The sequence below is a fragment of the Antechinus flavipes genome, chromosome 1 (assembly GCF_016432865.1).
Source record: "Antechinus flavipes isolate AdamAnt ecotype Samford, QLD, Australia chromosome 1, AdamAnt_v2, whole genome shotgun sequence".
Taxonomy (NCBI): domain Eukaryota; kingdom Metazoa; phylum Chordata; class Mammalia; order Dasyuromorphia; family Dasyuridae; genus Antechinus; species Antechinus flavipes.
The window spans coordinates 266,116,330-266,137,680 of record NC_067398.1 but is presented as its reverse complement, the minus strand read 5'-3'; positions in this window follow the sequence as shown (position 1 = coordinate 266,137,680).

Below are 21,351 nucleotides of genomic sequence, written 5' to 3'. Positions count from 1 at the left end.
CTCATCAAGAGCATGAGTATAATGACATGGTTTGCTCATTTCCTTATGAGACTTTGAAAGTAGCATGCTAGAGAATACGTTTGGTAAACACCATGCCAAAAGACTTGGGGAAAGTTGAGATTTCAGATCTTACTCACTATTGGGGAATTTTAAAGCTGGCACTGTTAATTTTAGTTTTAGTGTAATGATCAAGGGGAGTTGAGATTCCAGATTCTGACCAAGAGTGTCCCTACTTCATCAATCAATAAATCAACATTTATTAAATAACTATTATGTGCCAGACACTAGGCTAAGTACTAAATATAGAAAAAAAAAGAGATAAAAGATAATTCCTACCCTCAAGGAGCTTTTAATCTAATAGGAAACAATATATAAGAAACATATATAAAGCAAGCTATATACAGAATAAATAAATAACTGGAAAAACTGGAATTAAGAAGGAGTGAAGAAGGTTTGCAGCAAAAAGTGAGGTTTTAGTTGGGACTTAAAAAGGAAGTCAGGAAAGTCAGTAGTCAAAGCAAGGAAGGAGAGCATTCCAATCAGAGAAAAAGCCCAGAGAACTAAGACAGAATGTCTTGTTAATAGAACAGCCAAGAGGCCAGTGTCACTGGATTGAAAAGGACATGTCAAGGAGTAAGGTACAAAAAGATTGAAAAGGTAAGAGAGGACTAAATTGTGAAGGGCTTTGAATGCCATTCAGAGTATTTTGATTCTGGAAGCAATAGGGAAATACGAGACTTCATTGAGTGGAGAAGGTGAAAAGATTAGACCTCTGCTTTAAGAAAAAAACACTTTATGCTTTCACCTTTTTTAATTGTACTTGTTTGCTTTTTTTTTCTCTTGTTTTTTTTTCCCTTTTGATCTGATTTTTCTTGTACAACATGACAAATATGGAAATGTGTTTAAAAGAATTGCACACATTTAACCTATATTAGATTTACTATTTTGGGGAAGGAGGAGATAAGGAAGAAGCAGAGAAAAATATGGAACACAAAATCTTACAAAAATGAATGTTTGAAACAAAGACAAGAATGTGAGCTCCAGAGAAAAATAGCTGATCCCTGGGTACTTATTTCTCTGATTTACCTTTTGTCCAGGTTTAAATCAATTCGAGGTTAAATCTTAGGGAAAGTATTTTGAGGAATGAAAGACTATAAGTAATGTAGTTATCTTCATTTGAAGGCTTTGATCTTTGGGTAAGACACTGAATTGGCAAAGGATAAACCTAATCGTAACTTCGTTTTTTTAGTTGTTCTGGTGGCTATAACTAAACATCTGTTAATTTCTCAATCTCAGGGAGTGCTCTAGTCACCATACCCTAATCAACTAAGAGCACAGCAGTTAGAAAGCATAGTGCTAACACAGATACTATTGTATCTAACAAGAAGCAATCCAATGACTCCAGTGTAGCAATACGCCCAGATCCACATAATAAGAGATATCATGTTGCAGCATGGAAGGTATATGTGCCCCACCCCTCCTCATGGATTCCCTACCATTTATGTCTGATCCCTACATTACTCACTCTTTCCACTGATATATTGGATACTTGGGGGAGAGTTTGTGTGATGACCACGTTAGCATCCTAGATACCTTAGAATCAGCTGGAGTCAGAATAAGCAAAAGTCCTTAGTCTTTATTCTTGGTCTTTAGAGGTAGGATTGAATTGTATGGATGCAGAATCTCCACGACCTTCCTTCTTTGTTTCCCACCCAGAGTTACCTTAGCTAGTCTTACTCCACTCTTAGTCCCTCCTACAATTCTCTTTATACACCAGTTATCGAGGCAGCACAGGATAGTGGGAAGGGCCATTTTCTAAGCATATGCTTATAGAGTATTGTCCAATTGGTAATTAGCCTTAAGTGCTTGAACCAATCTCAGTGCATCGACTCAAGAGTTTCAGCCCTTTACAAGTATGCCCTATATTTTATGGAGAATATTTTTTACTAGAAATCATACTATGCCATTTGATTAAATGTGTTTCCTTTTAGTTAACTTTAATTGACTAGAGAAAAAATATAAACTTCAGGGGGAGCTTGGGAACTATCATTTTTAGTGGATATGAATCCAAAGAACCTTGAATTTGAAGACACTCTTTTGGAGACCCCAGTATAAAAGGGGATGTCACAAAAAGAGACATTGGTAAAAACTGGTCATTCAGACAAGTGTTAGGAATTAAGGGATATAGTTCAAACTCAATTAAATTTAAAAAAAACTTATGAGATGGGGAGGAGGGTACTTTATACATGGCTATATCATGAACTGGGCAAAATTGAACACTCATATGTAGAATTCTATTCCTCCTGGCATTTTGGCAGAGATAACTTCTTTTCCTTCTCCAGAGTTAGGTATTCAACCTAGCTCTGATATCTAAAAATCATAACACACAAGAGTGGCTCAAAAAGAAGTATTAGCTAAAAGGACTGAGTTATGCCATTACCCAGTACTCCAAATTTCTAAAGGCTCCATTAACACCAGACCACATGTTAGTGATTCATATTTCTGACACATAAAGTTCTTTCCTTTCATATCCCATAGTTACTATTGCTTTATCTCTGTTTAGATACCCAAGTTTATGTGGTTCTTTTCTTTCTGTCTCTACCTACCAATTTTCCTCATCTACTCCTTCCCTTATTCCATTCTACTTCCTCACAAACATCCATTCCATGGTACTAGTCATAGACTGTTAGAGCCACACAAGATCTTTGGATCACTGTTAGAACCTCCTTATTAAAAAAAAAAAAAAAAACTGGAGCCCAAATTGAAAGACTCTATATGGCTGAGTTTTTACATAATGTTTCTTTTTACTTATTTTCATTCTACCTCTTGCCCAATGTAATGTAATTGCCCATTAATTAGAATTGCAGTATTTTTTGAAGATACTTTGTTTCTCTTTTTTAATCCTACTTAAAATAAGAGGATTCTGCATCCTGAGGTAGAAGAGACCTCACATACGGCACCTACTAAAAGTTCAGATACTCAGTGATGTCCCAATTCATATTCATTGGTTGTCATCTGCACTAGAGCCCCTCCTTAGAGGAGCCAAACCCCTTCTACAGGTAAGTTGAGTTTCATTACCTTTTTTAAAGCAGGCTACATCATTGGAATTTAAATCAGTAGCTCAGAGCAATTCTATTCAAGTAGGTTCTTGTTTGGGAGGTTGCAGCCTAGGAAGCTATTTTAAAAAGGGATGGGGGGGTGGGAGAGTTGGGAGGGAAGTATCCCCTGCTATGGATAGTAACATTTAGAACAGGCATCAGACTAATAACAGAGAATAGAAATAAAGGAAGAAAATTTGAAAAAGATAAAATTCTTAGTGCAAAATTCTGAGATAAAGAAAGGAGTTGAAATGAGCAGAAAACCAAATCAATGGAGGGAGAAATCACAGCAAGATAGAAAAGATCTATAAACTAATTTTTTTTAAATGATGCTGATCAAAATAAGGAAGAGAGGAAAGTAACAGATAAGACTGCTGCAACTAATGGCTTAAGGTAATGAGTTTGACATCAGAAGGACATAGTGACTGTGAGAGTGTCCACGCTGAAATCCTCCACTCACTGCATACAAGAAGAATCAAAACAATATGTGTCACACTATCTTAGGTGCTGAATTCATTTCTAAAACCTCTGAAACCTGATGTCAAGACTCAAGTTCTACTGTTTCCCTTTCCTATGATTCACATCTTACATCTTATTTCCTTTTTGTTTTCTACCAATATACTAGAGACCAGAATCATGTCTTTTCAAAGTACGGAGGAAAAACCAGGAGGATGAAGAAAATATAGATTTTTCCAGAATTTAGTATAAAGTTGGCAACATAAATTCTAAAGCTTATCTATCATAATGTATATTGGGAATAAACTAAATATTTAAGTGCCTTATCTCATTTAATCCTCACAACTCTGTGAGATATTATATCATTATTTACTCCAGTTTTCAGTTGAAGAAACAGACATTTAAAGGGTTTAGGTGACTTGCTCAGGGTCACACAACTAGTCAAATTTGAACTCAGGTTTTCCTGACTCCAAGTCCAGGGTTCTATCTAGTGCACCATCTAACTGTCATTGCAAATGAATGATGTTGCTGTAAATTGCCCAGAATTGAATGAGAGCAGAATACTAGGCTAGATTGCTTTTGGAAAGTTGCCCAGCATTTTTAATAATCACAAACTTTTTCCTGGCACAAACGCCTATATTTGAACACTAGTACTCTTCCAATAATATTGTTTAGTTAATTACAAGTCATAGAATACGAGAGTCTCTAAAAAAAATTAGGATCACTCAAAGGATCATGGAGAGGTGTATGATGGGAACAAAAAGGTTGGTTTACATTACAAATGAGTTATACAGGAAAAGTTATATAAAGGATGACATCAGAGAAATGTGTGATCAGAAAAAAAAACTATGAGAATGAGAAATAATTGAATTATCTCACAAGCTCCATTGGTATGCACACAACCTTAAGAAAATAAAAGAGTTCCTCTGTATGTTGGGGCCTCTTTTGATAAATTTATGGGAGGACAAGGATAAGTTTCACAGGATGGTAGGAATAGACAGGCTATGATTTATACCACTAGAGGGAATTTCTGCACTGCTGAGATCACAGACCTTTTGATGTATTCAATTATTTGTAAGGAAGTTGATATGAGAAAAAGCAAATGAGAATCCTATAATGAAGACATAAAGAGAAAGATTCAAAAATGTTATGATCTTTATGCTTTGAAATTGACAATGAGGCTGTATCATGGATGGAGTGATGAGCTTGGAGTCAAGAAAACCTGAATTTGAATCCTGCTTTAGGCACTTAGTTGTGTGTCCTGAGAAATTTGACTCATAATTTGACTGCTCTGTCTTTCATAATTTCCTTAACTATAAAATGGGAATAACAATAGTACCTGTCTCCCAGGATTGTAAAGATCAAATGAAATAATACTTGTAAATCACTTAGCAGAGTGCCTGACATATAGATGTTATATGTACTGTCAACATATAGTTGCTTAATAGATGTTTGTTCACTTCTCCATAAATGTACATAGTTACTAAGCAAATTTAGTTCATATTGGTATTTAGTGCAAAGTTGTTCATAAATATTTAGTTTATAAAAAGAAAAAATAAAGCAAATAAAATTCAGAAGAAATATAGCCTTAAAGCCTGGAAAAACTTAAAGGAACTGATGCTAAGTGAAGTGAGCTAACCAGGAGAACATTGTACATGGCTATAACAAAATTATGTGATGATCAGTTATGATAAACTAAGCTCTTCTCAACAATACAATGATCCAAGACAGTTCTAAAATACTTGGGATGGAAAATGCCCTCTGCATCCAGAGAGAGAACTATAGAGACAGAATGCAGATTGAAGCATTCTATTTTCACCTTTTTTTTTTTAATTTGCTTTTTCTTTCTCATGGCTTTGCCCTTTTGTTTTGATTTTTATTTCACAACATGAATAATATGGTAATATATTTTAAATGGTTGTACATGTATAGCCTATATTAGATTGTTTGCTGTCTTGGGACCCAAAGCGTTGCAAGAACCCCAAAAGTGTCAAAAAATGAACCCCACCCCAAATGACATAATTTATTGTTTGAATCCTAAACTGGATTTTCTGTGTGTCTTTGGAAGTCAAAACTGGTGCACTAGGCTTGTACAATTTTTACAAGGCCCTTGTAGATAAGGAGACTACCATACCTTCATGGTCTAGCAGTCCCCAAAAGAAAAGAATGTGGCTTTTTCATCACTTTGTTCTTCCCTTGGGTAGAGTTTTGTCCTTTTCCCACCTTTACTGCACCTTCCTTTCTTATATGCCTCTCTCTTCTTATATTTCCTCCTTTTTTGTCTTACTGTTATAAAAATGCAAACTTTTGTATGGATTGTGCACTTTTTGCTCTGACTTTGGGTTCTCCATGCATATGAACCAAGGTACTAAGTTTTGTGAAATTATGGTTTCCCGTTGACAAACTGAACCCCTTGATTTCACTATACAACAATTATTTCTGGAAATATCTGAGATCAAAAGATATCAATTAGCAAAGAGGGAATAATAAAGTACAAAATATATAAAAACCATTTCAGGACTTGTATAAAATAGTATATTCTGTAACCACTGACATGGAAAGAATCATTGAAAGAAAGGGAAACTGTTAAGAAATATGTCCACAAAATGAATATAAACTGCTTGCATTTTTGGTTTTCTTCCCGGGTTACTTATACCTTCTGAATCCAATTCTCCCTGTGCAACAAGAGAACTGTTCGGTTCTGCACACAGAACCTGTACCGTAACCTATTTAACATGTAAAGTACTGCTAGCCATCTGGGGGAGAGGGTGGAGGAAAAATCGGAACAGAAGTGAGTGCAAGGGATAATGCTGTAAAAAATTACCCTGGTATGGATTCTGTCAATAAACAGTTATTAAAAAAAAATGTCCACATACTTTGTGTCTTACAAGGACAAATGTCCAATGCTACCATGGCAAAAATAATGTAATTGTGGAAGATCTATGAAAAAAGACATCTCAATATCTAGATAGTTCATTCAGTAGAATGTACAATACCACATTGCCTAATTAAAGGAAACCAAAAAAAGAAACATAGAAATTGGAAAAGCAAAAATGTATTAAAAATCTATCAACACACAAAAAAGTCAATATATTGGCTGAGGAGCAAAAATAATATGCCAAAAAATTTCTGGAGAATACAAAAAAGCAATTCAAATTCAAATACAAAAATATCAATTCAGTAGTTATTGAGCAAAGCCTTTGACTCAGTTCTACACTTAAAATTTGATAGAATGTACAAATATATGGCCTAAATCTAAACAGAGAAGAAAATTCTAGAATGTTTAAAGTCCACATGGACTTTTCTGTTTAAAATAAGTAACCAAAACAGTAATATCAAGAACAATTGATTTAAAACATGGAATTTTTCAGAGAGAGAGTTTAAGCCCACCATGATTTTGCCTGTCCTTAAGTCCATCATCATCATTCTTGAAGAGTACCAAGAATGACTTACAAATCATGGAGGTATTTGTACCAAAACATCATAATACTCATTGAAATACACTGATGACATCAAGTTATAAGACTCCATGGCTCCACAGAGAAATATATTAGCCAATTGCTTTATTTTGTGGAATATTTCTCCAATGATATTAAATGTAATTTGGACTTAATAAGAATATATTATTGTTTAGATAGAAGAAGAAGTAAGACCAAAGGCTTGGACTTTGAATCTAGAGGCCAAATCCAATCAGTGGATAAAGATGATATTTTCAAATACCTTGGTCTTCTCTAGGCAGATACATCAAGCTACAAAAAAGGAAGCTGAAGCTAAATATCTTAAGAGATTGACTGGCAACCAGAAGTAAAAGTTTAATGAGAACATATTTAGTGGTATTCACATGTTTTCAATACTAAACTTAAGGTATATTTTGGGCACAAAAATGGATTATGATTGATTTAGAAGGAATTTAAATATACAATAAGAATGAAACATGAATCTTATCACCTACAATCTACTATGAAAGGTCAGCATTTCCTCATCAAAAAGGAGAGAATCTATAGATGTTCTTAGAACATACAGCTTAAAAATACAGAAATACTTTTAAAATAGTAAACAGCATTTGTTAAACATTTAACTATTCCATCTGAACCACCTCAAAAAAGGATGAGAAAAATGAAATAACAATACTGATAACAACTAAATAATAGCAACAACAAATGCAAAGTGAAAAAAAAAATGCATTTGGCAAAGTCCTTTTTCTTCCTCTTTTCCAATGCCATTTTCACTTGCATTTCGTGTCCATTGAAGAGAGAAGTGTCAGGATATAAATGTGATGTTTCTTTTATCAATGCCAATAATAAATTCTCTTAGAAGTGCTGGGAATTATATCACATCTCACATCTGCTTTTTTTTTCTTTTCTCCAATTTAATCTAAAAATATTCTTGGAAACAGCTGACTTAATTGAGTCTAACATTAAGATTTCAGGAGACTTATTCTTCTTTCTATGACATTTCATGATTTTGTGAGTCAATGTTGCTCATTATCTTCCATTGTCTTTATTCATAATATTTTACACATAATCTTATACTCCTTTTGCCCTTGGGTGATTTCCTGGACTTGTTTGCCCTCCTCATTGTGGTCACTATTTTTACATTTGAATATTCTCAAATAAATTTTATTGTTGTTCAGTTATTTATTTATGTCTGATTCTTTGTGACCCCATCTGGAATTGGCAAAGATATTGGAGAGGTTTGCCATTTCCTCCTCCAATTCATTTTACAGATGAGGAAATGGAGACAAACAGGGTTAAGTGACTTTTTCAAGGTCACAATAGCTTATATATCTTGATGTATCTGCCTAGAGAAGGCCAAGGTATTTGCAAATATCATCTTCATTCACTGGTTGAATTTGGCCTCTCGATTCAAACTCAAAAGTCTTCAGTCTTTCTTCTTTAATGTGTCTAAAGAATAATGCCCTTTTCAACTCCAAATTACATTTGATATCATAAGAAAAAAATTTCACAAGGTCATCTGGTGTCTCAGACCTGATTGAACTCAGGTCTTCCTGACTCCAAGCCTGTCATTACCTAGCTGTCCTCTCAAAAAGATTCAGCTATCATCAAAATCAATGTCTTTTTATTTTTATCTATTATCCATTTTAAAGGTCAAAAGTTTGTTTAAAAAATAAGGCAGCTTTGATAGAGATAGAGAAAAAAAGATTCATTTTTGTTTGTTGATTTTTTTTACAAAGAACTTAACATAGAACAAAACAAAATGTGTTCTTCAATGTGTTGAAGAATGAACCACAAATTCTTACCTTCCACATGGTCAAAGCATAATTCTTTATTTATTTCATATTGTTATATGAATGACTTAATAAAACTGCATAAATAAATTTCAAATAACAAGGATCTCTTTTCCTCAAGTTGAAAAAGCTTTCTTTTTTCCCTTCTTTCTTTCTTTTAGGAAACCAGAAAGACATGAGGAGAAGAGTTAGAATCTAGGCAGCTAGATGGTTCAGTAGATAGAGAATTGGGTTTGGAGACAAGAAGAACTGAGTTCAAATCCAGCCTCAAACACTTACTATGTGATCCTGGACAAAATAATTAACCTTGATGGAGAAGGAAATGGAAAATCATTCTAGTATTTTTGCCAAGAAAACCTCATACGGGTCATAGAAAGTAGGATATATGAACAAATGCTTCTATGAAGCTCTTTGCATAATAAATTGATATATTCAGTACAAATCACTGAATTTTAACAAAGTCAACATTGATCTTCTTATGAAAGAAAAATATAATTATATTATTGGGATTATGCAGCTAAGCAAACACAGGCGGTTTGTTATTCCATCTAGAGATAGAAAGTCTCTCCAAGTCCTTTGGACTGGAAAACTAGACTATTCATAGGTCTTTATGTATGGAGGTTAACCTTCTAGAAGTATAACAAAATATCAAGCCAAGATTCCTGATCCTTCAATCCACTTTTTTTTCCTAGAGCAGAAGGGCAAGCAGTCAAAGTGACAAGAGTTCCATGAGCATGACCTGATTACTGCCTTAATCAGAGAGGCCATATTTGCAGTGGTCAAGGATTATGAAGAGATTTTCATTTCACCATGGCTGAAACAAGGAGACTGGTAGCTGATGATAAGAGAAAAGCATCATTGGCTTTGGTAGAATAGTAGCACTCACAGTAAACTTAGATTTGAGGTAGTTGATAATACTTAAGATACTAAGACCAAAGAAACTAGCTAACTGGAAGAACTTTATTGTTGTTTAGTCATTTTTTACATTCATTTTACAGATGAGGAAACCAAGGGAAACATGCAAAGTATTTTCCCTGAGTCACACAGTGACTGAGTGTCTAAGACAAGATTTTAACTCAGGGAGATAAGTCTTCTTAACTCCAAGGTTGGCATTCTATCCACTGCATCATCTAGCTAACCACTGATTTTTGGTCCGTGATCATTTTGTTGTACAATAAGCCTTTTGGAAGAGCTGGAAGTCCTAGGAGCCATAGCCTAAAGTAACTGCACCAAAAATACAAAAAGGCAACCTAATCTTTATTAAAGTAGCATCTGTTTCCAGAGAGTGTAGTATCTCAAGTTTCAGGGCTTTTATGCAATTGTTTTCAGAGATACTTCTAGGAATCTAAAAGTTTTCCATTTTCCCAAGGTGTTGGTTCCAAGGTGATCTAAGGAGAAATGTGTTTACTACTCTCCCAGCCTGTGCTCTAGTCTGTGAGTCACCAAAAGCACTTTTTTCTATCCTGGAACCATGACCAGGGTCAATGCTCCCCTGTGGCCCCAAACTCTAAGGTGCCAGTGCTCCTCCTTCACCTGGGACTACAATCCAAAAGTGGGGCCCAGGTCTAAATATGGGCAATGCAACTGAGTCCTGCTCTCAGAACCAGCACAAAAGACCTCTAATGTTCTACTGATCAGTTGTCTGACTCCCTTAGTGTCTATGGGCTGACAACTCAGGAAGCTGCTGCTTCCCCCAAGGCCTGATGCTGCTTTGCGGGAGTGCATCCAGTGTAAACCATTCTCATCCTGGTGTGACAGATCCTCTCTGCTGAGCTTCTAAGTTGTCTTGGGTTGGAAAATTGGTTTTTTTGTGAGTTTTTGTGGGGTTTGCTGCTCCAGAAATTTTTTTGAAGTATTATTAAAAGTTCTTTGCCTTTTCTCCACCATGTTGTGACCTAATCTTTAGACTGCAACATGTACAAAGTAAGGTAGTTCTGAAGGTCTACATCCATTTGTTTTGAAGTGGTGCTTGAATACAGTCTTAAAGAAAGGAAAGGAACCTCAGTGTAGACATAAGGAGGAAGTACATTCTAGGCCAGTGTAAATATATAGAGATGGGAAAAGTGTTTTGTGAGAGTACAGAGACTAAGCCACTTTGACTCTATCATAAAGTATATGAAAGGAAGTCATACACAATGAGGCTGAAATTCTAAGTAAGGATAGGTTGAGAAGGTGACTAAAAACTAAACAAAGGAATTTATATTTTACTCAAAAGGCAATAAATAGGGACTCCCTGGAATTTATTTAGTAAAGGAACAAAATGGTCAGATCTACAATTCAGGAAAATCATTTTAACAGCTATGTGGAAGATGGAATGGAGAGAAGCATTAAGCCAGAAGAATGATTAGAAAGACTTTGCAATAATCCAGAAAAAGAAGTAATAATGGTCAAAAGTAAGGTGGTGATTGAGTAACTACTGACAAAGGGACAAATACAAGAGCTTTTGTAGAGATTGAAGTAGAAAAGATTTGACAACTGAATAGGTATCTTGAGAGAGAGAGAATAAAGAAGGAAAATTCACATTTATAAGTCTGTGGGACCAAAAGAATGATGGTCCCTTTCACTGAAATAGGGAAGTTTGGGACTGGGACCTGAAGGGAAAGGTAGTTATGTTTGAGACAACTGCAGGACATGCAATTTTAAATGTCTCAGAGACACTTAGTAATGCTGGACTACCTTTCAAAAGAAAGTTTGAGGCTAGGTATACAAATCTGTGAGCCATTGGCATGGAGATAGTAATTAAGCTGATTCACCATTACCGTAGGATAGCTGGGAAGGAGGGTAAATCATTTCACTTCCCTGTGCCTCATTATCTTTATCAAAGATGAGGTTGAATTCAGGTGATCTCTCCATTCCTTCCCTGTCTTATAATTCTTCTTATTTGTCTGTACGGGCAAGAAGAGATATTTCATGCTGCCAAAAGGAGGTAGCTCTCCATTAGGGATGCCCCTGATGATCATCATCCAGATAGGTGATATCATTATCACCTTCAATTATTTTTTCCCTCATCAACATACGATGACTTTACCTGAGAGTTTCTAGGAGATAGCTATAATTAAAGTTTCTTTCCCTGGAAACCACAGAGATAGAAGCATGTTTCCCGACCAGCAAGAGGCAAGGTGCCTGACACCAGCATCAAAATCCAGAGAAGAAAAGTACTGCTAACAATCTCAGGGGATTGAGAAAAGAAAAATAACTCTTGAGTTGTTATTAATGCTTGATAAGTCATTACAACTATTCTAATTATCAACAATCAGGAGGTCCTTGTTTTCATACTGAATGTGTCAACTTTGTCCTGAAATTATAGCTAAATTAAACCTAGAGTTTCATGTGGACATGTGGAAAATGTTCCTTTTTTTAGGCTGACTTATCTTTTTGACTTGTAGATTCACATTTTTCTGTCAGTTTCCCCTGGATGATGGGCTTCTTCATTTTTCTTTTTTTTTTCTTTTCCCGTTTTTCTTTTTCTTTTTTTTTTAGTTTTCTATAGTATTGTATTTTTCAAATACTCATAAAGATAATTTTCAATATTCATTTTTGCAAGACTTTATGTTCCAAATTTTTCATCCTTTGCAAATTGTTTCTGTCCTCCCCAGGACAGCAATTTATTAGTTTTTTGAGTAATACATGTTTCAAAAACATGCCTTTAAAACATACTTAGGAATTTATAGGTATCAGGAATTAACAATGTTTATCCTCAAGCAAACAAAATTTCTTGAGTGATGAGCTGTGTTTTTTAATTTGAGATGTCATGTAAATAACAACACCTTGATCCTCGACTTTATGAAATCCATGAAAAATTCACTTAACTTCTGAGTCTCTCTTTCTTCATCTGCAAAATGAGGGGCTTAGACAAGATGTTAGGTCTATGATCTTTTGGAGCATATTCAACTCTGACACTATTACTTAAGCATTTAAAAAAGATTTCCTCATACCAAATAATGCATTCTTTTCATATCTACTTAGAGATGAAACCCAATATACTGCAATGATGCCTTGATTTTTAAAATTGTGATCATTTGGATAAGAGTTGGGCCGAATCTTTAACTAGAAAGAGCTTGCTAAACATCTGCCTTATACCTAGGAAGCTACAACAGGCAAGAGTTGATGGGGGAGCACTGCATGTTGCAACTTGACAACTCAGAACCAGGAAGGAGAGACAGCAAATGTCAAAGAAATAGAAATGGAATTGAGACAACAGCCAGTTATGGTAACTTGCTCAAGAAGTCAAAGACCTATTTAAAATCTAGGCACCAGGCTCCGCTTTGAGTTAGAAAAAGAGACTTAAGAACTATAACACATATATGAATTTATGGAATATTATTGTTCTGTAAGGAATGGCCAGCAGGATGAATACAGAGAGGACTGGCGAAACTAACATGAACTGATGATAAGTGAAATGAGCAGAACCAGGAGATCATTATATACCTCAACAACAATACTGTTTAAGGATGTATTCTGATGGAAGTGGATCTCTTCGATAAAGAGAGTTTTAATTGATCAAAGATGGACAGAAGCAACTACACCCAAAGAAAGAACACTGGGAAATGAATATAAACTGCTTGCATTTTTGTTTTTCTTCCCAGGTTATTTATACCTTCTGAATTCAATTCTCCCTGTGCAACAAGAAAACTGTTCAGTTCTGCACATATATATTGTATCTAGGATATACTGTAACCTATTCAACATGTAAAGGACTGCTTGCCATCTGGGGGAGGGAGTGGAAGGAGGAAGGGGAAAAATCAGAACAGAAGTGAATGCAAGGAATAATGCTGTAAAAAATTACCCTGCCATGGGTTCTATCAATAAAAAGTTATTTAAAAAAAAAAAACTATACCACAAAACAATGGAAATTAGAATTTTAAAGTTCTCCTTAATCTGACTCCAATCTCCTTTTCTCATTTTTTCTACTCTCCTTCACAAGAATGGGACAATCAAATCAATCTATTTCCTAATTTCACCTAGTATTCTCCCATCTCCATTTATTCATAGTCTGTCCCCCATTCCTGAAATGCGCTCCTTCTTCACTTTAGTCTCTCGAAATTGTAAGTTTCATATAAGTCCAACTCAGGAGCGCCATTCTTCATAAAATCCTCTTTGATCCTTCTTGCTGAAGGTGATCTCTCCTTCATGAAATCTTCCTATGTAATAATAATAATAGTCCACATACAATATTTACTATCTTCCAGGTATCATTAAAACACTTTATTATCTCATCTGATCCTCTCAACATCCCTCAAAAGTCGATGCTCTTATTCTCCCTATTTTACAGTTGAGAAAACTGAGGCAAATAAATGTAAAGGAGCTTGTCCAGAGTCACACACTAGTTAGCCTCTGGGGCCACATTTGAACTCAAGTTCTTCTGACTTCAGACATGATCTCTATCCACTATACCATATAGTTACCTAATAGAAGGTGTTATTCAGGAAACTATGATGAATTTAGTTCCTTCCAATCCAATTGATAAAGTTACAAGACATAATGTATAGGTAGGTAACAAAGATAATAAAGAGTAAAAGCAATCATATTTGCCCCTTATAAAAGGTATGAAACCATGAATGATTCGTGTGCTACCTAATCCATTCACAAGTTATAAAGAGTACAAAACTGAGTGAGTCATTCACAGCTTAAACTTATTAGGAAAATATAAAGTGTTTGAACTTTGAGGAAGGCAGATTCCTTTGCTATGTACATTATGCTGGACTAAAACCTTACTATAAATACTATCTCAGCTAAACCAATTTATCCCCTAGGTAACTTCTCTGCTTCTGTTTCCCAGATGTTCCTCTGCTCATCTAGACCAATTCCTCAATAGCATCTTGTGGTATCTATAGCTTCAAATTTAGCTGATGCAGTTCTGAAAACTCTCCTTTCCATCTTAATATTTGGGGTTGAGATTCTGAGTCATCTCTGTGAACAATCTCATGTTAGTTTATAGATAGTAACCAAATTTTCATTTTCTATTTATGATTAGATAAATTACATTTATTCTATAATCAGAATGATTCTAGTATCTATATTTTCCTAGTTATTAACCTAAAATTCTCCCATTCTTCAATTCTTCATATCAAAGTCACTGAAGCATATTGTGTACTTCATTTGCTCCAGCACACTAACACTTGTCACATTCAAAATGAGCAACCACTGTCTCAGAACTCTGAGTTTTAATAACTGCTTCAGTAACTATTTCTTTTACAATTCTGTGCAAACTTGGGCTCTCAAACCAGTGAACTGTTAAGACAGAATTCACTTGGAAACTACTTTTTCTCAAAAACAGACATTTCCCAGACAAGTGAATTGCAACTACCTTACACAATGAACATAAGCAAAAGAGTACAGATCTAAACACAGATTAAATAATGACAACCTGAATGGATGGATCAAAATACAAATCAAAGAAAGAATAAATAAGTTAAAGAAAATGACAGTGAACCAGAATTTGGGGGATACAGTTTAAAAATTTATTAGAGGGAAAGTTCTGAAAATATGTATTAATAGAAAAACAAAGATTGAGTGTATTAAGCATAATTTTTAAAGTAAAAAAATTAACAACCTGAAAATAAGCAAAAAAAGGATAAAATCTGACAAAATTACAGTATAATCCTATGATGAGGGAAATTAATCTTTAATGGAATAGAAGATTTCTAAGCACTCCCAATGAACTGTATAAACATTAGAAATAGAAACAATGGAGCAACTAGATTGTACAGTGAATAGAGCACCAGACTTGGAGTCAGGACCTGAATTCAAATCAGGCCTTAGACACTTAATACTTACCAACTGTGTGGTCTTGAGCAAGTCATTTAGCCCCAGCTGCCTAGGAAAGGAAGAAAGGAAGGGAAGGAGGGAGTGAAGGGAAGGAAAAAAGGAAAGAAAGAAGGAAGGAAGGGAATAAGAGAGGGAGGGACGGAGGAGGGAAGGAAGAAAATAGAAACATAGACATCAAGATTAACATAAGAAGAAATACATTAAAAAGTATATGAGAACCTGAGCACTAGATCTACAGTCAAGATCTGACTTCAAATTTGGCCTCAGATACTGATTAGTTAGGTAACTCTGAACAAGTCATTTATTCTGTCTGCCTCACTTTTCTTATCTGTAAAATAAATATAATCTATATCTACTTTTCCATGTTGTGAAGATAAAATGAATATTTGAAAAGAGCATTATAAATCTTAAAACACTGCATAAATGCTAGCTATTGTTATTATACATACTTTGATATAGAGTATCTTTTCTTCAATCTACTACTTTGCACATATCTTATACAAGATTTCTTTACTCAGTTCAATCAACTGTTCCAAACACATCTGTTAGCACTGAAGACTTGATCACAATTCTCTGTAGCAGTTGTTGCTCTTCATCCTTCGTTTTCAAGGAGAATTATGTCAGCAGGGAGGTGATGTCATGACATGCAAGTGAATTTAATTTAAGTGTGAGATGCCTGTGCATCTATATGAAATTCTTAACTATATATTATATATATTTGAATACATATTCAAAATATTGATTATCTATACATATATTTAAGATTTGAAGTTTTCATTTCTCATTAGGCTGCAATATGGATTTCACTATCATTTCCCTGGGAAGGTACTTTCCTCTTCCCCATCTCCTTCAGCTTCTTTTTATGTGTTGTCTTCCCCCGTTAGAATGTAACATCTTTGTGAGAACTGTCTTTCTCTTCACTTGTATTTGTATTTCTGGCATTTAGCACAGCATCTGTTTTATAATAAGTGTTTAATAAATTCTTCTGAAATGATTGACTATATTCCACATTACAAACTGATTTCCTAAGGTCTTCTGATAATCGCTCTTATTTTTATACCTCAGTCTTATTCCACCATTGTATGACATGAGTGGCATGTACCAGTTGGTATTCCTAGGAATCCTTATTTGTGGTCATGATTTCTCCCCAGAGAAAGGCCTACGGTTTCCATTTTGAATCCTCTATACTAGGACTTGGGCTCTACCAAGGGCCAAGTAGAACCATGTTCAGTATTTAACACCATGCAATGGGAAGTATGGAAACCTATCAGCACCTAGAGCTGGTCTTGACCCTTCAATTGATTTTTTCCTCTGCATCAGATCTGATAATATGTTTTCAGATACTCCTTCATGGATTAATGAAGACTTAATTCTACTCAGTAATTTTTTTCAGCCTCTGTCAGAGGCCTAATAATCCATTTGCTTTTTCTTTTTTAAAATTTATTTATTTATTTAACACACATTGATTTATGAATCATGTTGAGAAAAAAAAAATCAGAGCAAAGGGGAAAAACAATGGGAAAGATAAAAAAAAAAAACAGAAAAAAAGAAGTGAACATAGCATATGTTGATTTACATTCCATTTCCTTAGTTCTTTTTCTGGATGCAGATGGCATTTTCTGTCCAAAGTCTATTGGGATTGCTTTGAATCCTGAAACACTGAGAAGAAGCAAGTCTTTTATAGGTATTATCACACATTCTTGCAATTCCCCAATTGATAAATAATCAAAGGATATGGACAGACAGTTTTCAAATGATGAAATTAAAGCCATCTATAGTAATGTGAAAAATGCTCTAAATCATTATTGATTAGAGAAGTGCAAATTAAAACAACTCTGAGATACTACCTCACACCTCTCAGATTGGCTAAAAATGACAGGAAAAGATAATGATAAATATTGGTGGGGATGTGGGAAAACCGGGACACTAATGCATTGTTGATGGTGTTGTGGATTGATCCAACCATTCTGGAGAGCAATCTGGAACTATGACCAAAGGGTTATAATACTGTGCTATAAAACTATCAAACTATAAAAACTGTTTGATCCAACAGTATCAATACTGGTTCTATATACCAAGGAAATCATAAAGGAAGGAAAAGAACCCACATGTGCAAAAATGTTTGTAGCAGTACTTTTTGTGATAGCCAAGAATTGGAAAATAAGTACATGCTCATCAATTGGGAACAGCTGAACAAAAGGTAATGGAATGTTATTGTTCTATAAAAATGACGAACAAGCTGATTTTAGAAAGGCTTGGAAAGATTTACATGAACTGATACTGAATGAAACAAGCAAAACCAGGAATACATTGTACACAATACAGCAAGAAAGTGTGATGGTCAACTATGAAAGACTAGGTTCTTCTCAGTGGTTCAGTCATTCAAAGCAATTCTTAATAACCCATTTGAAATACTTTTTCAAACTCTCATCATATCAAGAATTTTAGAAGGATCCACAACTTCAAATAACTTACTGAAGACCAAGAGGATTTTCACTTGTAAAGGATTTCACATCTTCCCAAAGTGTCTATAAACATCCAGAATGATCATAATATCCTTGTCTCTTAAGTCACGTGGGATTCCCTTAACTGAGTCCAATATGTATCTCTAAAGGCACAGCTAGTGCCAATATTCTAGAAATGTCACATCCATTATGCTCATATCAGCATCCATACTTTAAATAGATATAACATATAATAGATAAACAATGGTTAGTCATTCGACCATAATAAGTTTTCTTAAGCAACTAGTCAGACTTGTTAAAGAAACATGTTTGAAAATTGTTCATTTATATCCTGAAAATAAAAGAAAATACTTACTTTTTTCAATAAGTTCCTCAATCAGGGTATCCAAGAAAGAATGCCAACAGTAGAGCACTCCTATTTAGTTAACTTAACTTGGACTCACAAGTTGGGTTCTTAAGGCACTTTGTGAACCTGCATTCCTAAAACTATAGCTCTCCTATTGTGTTATACTTTCAATATAGTAATAAGCCAGAGGACTATTAGCTCAAAACAAAGACATTTACTGAAATAGCATTATACAAAACAATATCTCCTTTTTAAACTGGAGATGAACTTTCTAACACAGAGTTAATATTCATAGAGAACACAAGACCTCTACATAAAAAAGACACACAGCCAGAGTACATGAAAAAAGAAGTCAAAGTCTTTGTGCTGTTCTCATTGAATTTTGTCTAGCAGTCTGTTTTGGATGCTGTGAGATTTCAAGGCTAATAGATGCTGCTCCTTTGGACAGTGAAGGGGGCTATTCTATTGAACAGCTGCCAGACACAGAAACCTTTGATCACCAGCCAGCCAAAGACAGGGTTATCTCAGTAAACTATTGTCTTCAAGCTTAGACTTTTTCCCTTTACTTCTTTCTAGGTATATGGCTAGGGAACTTTTATGGCAGACTTCATCCTAGCTTACTATGACTAACTACTATACTTTTAAAATTTATCTCTACAGGCCAGGTTATAATCCAGCAATGGTCATTTTCCTCAATCAACAATTCTGGTATTGAGTTCTCCCCAATTTTTGTTTCTGAATATCTCCCACTCATTCATATAAATAAACAGACAGGGAAAAGGTACAGAAGCAATCTAAGCCCAGCAGGCAAAGTTATTGTCTCTGCTAAAGGTTCAATGTTTAAAATCTAAAATGGGGAAAATCTGAAAGGGGCTTTGCACAAACTCTTAGGTTGTGTCAGGGTTGTATAAACTGTATCTTCTTACAATACCATCCCCCATCACTCCTACCCCACTAACCTCTGCTAATAATGTGCCTCCTTGGACGTTTGTCAAATTTTCTAAGAATTCTCCCTCTCTCTGCTATGGCAGGTATGATGTATGTCTTGTATTCAATGCTGCCATTTAACTTTAATTAGAAGCAAAGAGCAGTTATCACATCTTCCCACTAATCCAAAGCACTTCCTCTGGTTTAAAATAACTATGAAGTTTGATCAGTCCAAGTAATCAGGTAACAGAAATCCTGTTTTCATGAAAAGCTTAAAAGCCACAGGAAATTTTCCAGCAGGTAAGTCCTAGGCATGGAGTTACTCCAATCAGTTAAAGCAGGCACTCTGGGTGGTTTTCAGAGCATTGAGTTTTGAAGTCACTCTCAGAGATCAATTTGGATTCCTAATATATAATACTGGAATATGGGAGGAGAGATAGGAAATGGTTGAAGCCCCCTTCAGTTTCCAAAGGAGCATCCAAACATCCAAACACTGCTGAAGTTATAGTTTGCATTCATTCTTGAAGACTTCTCAATAATTATCTTCTCTTAATATAGTCACAATTTCCAATTCCTAAGAGTAATTAGTAAATAGAGGATGAGAAGTGTTTAAAAATTCTCTCTATGCTACTGTATTCTCTCTTTTCCAAAATGCCATTCCTTAATGCCTTTCTTCAATTAAGGCCTATGTGTAAGATTTCTAGATATAAATCATAGGATCCTAGATTAAAACTGGAAGGAAACTTAAAGATCAGTGAATTCAATCCCTTCATTTTACAGATGAGGCAATTGAGTCACAAAGTGGTTCAGCTCTTTGCCCAGGATCACATAGCAACTTATTCTTCTCTTGGTAGCATTTCTACATTTTGGCTCCAACTCATATTTGCAACACTGAATTCTCCACTCCAGTTAAATTGTTCCCCAAATAAGGCACCTGCATTCCCACCTCTAAACCCTTTGGCTGATAGTCCTTTTCTTTTCTACCAACAAAAATCATACAAATCCTATAAGTCCTAGTTAAAATTCCATGTTCTCCACAAAGCCTTCCCTAACTTTCCAGTCTACATACTTTCTCTCCTTCCTCTGAACTAACTCATAACATATTTTCTACATTTGGTATGTATCACATATTTATTAGTGACCATTTGTATTGATTTCTTGTATCTTCTACATTTTTAGGTACAGATGTCTCATTAAATCCCTTCTAAATTATATGCTTCATAAGGACAAATTATGTCCCACTCTAAGTATTTACAGTGCCCAACCCTTCACAACTTACAGTTGTTTGTCCTTCGTTCTTGAAAATGACCATGGCATCAGGGAGGGGATGTCCCAATATGCAGGTGAAATGGATTTAAGTGAGGGAGGGCTGGGCAAGCTCACCCGCCTCACTTTTTCCTCCAGAGCCTTCTGGGTTCAGCGACAAGATAGATCAATTCAATTGGAAATGAGCCTGGATGAAATGAGAGACCTTGTCCTTTGTAAGCTAAGGTTTTCAAGGTTTCTCTGTTTGACTGAGGCTGCAGCCATTCAGTGTAACACTCTCACTTTGTCTATCCCTCCCCTTCCTATCACCCAATCCAGCTGTACAGAGTGGTGGAACTGAAGATCACAAAAGAAAGCATGTTACACCCAGATGGCTGTAGATAGAGCACTGGGCCAGAAGTCAGGAAGCCCTGAGTTCAAATGCAACTTCACACGTTTGGGCAAGTCACTTAAGTTGTTTACCTTACTCCATTGGAGAAGGAAATAATAAATCACTCCAGTATATTTGCCAAGAAAATCTCATGACAAAAATACGTCACACATGGGTGTGAATACAGAGAAAATGGAAAAGCAAAAATGACTTCCCATAGGACATTTAAAAAGGAAATAACAGAGACTATAATTGTAGCAACAAGGATTTAGGCATAAATTAATTCATAGTCTATCCCTGAAGTTATGGTTTGTATTTAGTCTCGAAGACTTCTTAATAATTAGCTTCTTGTGTGACCCATCTAGGTCTTCCTTTAGAAATATTATCATTTGGCTCATTTCTAAAAA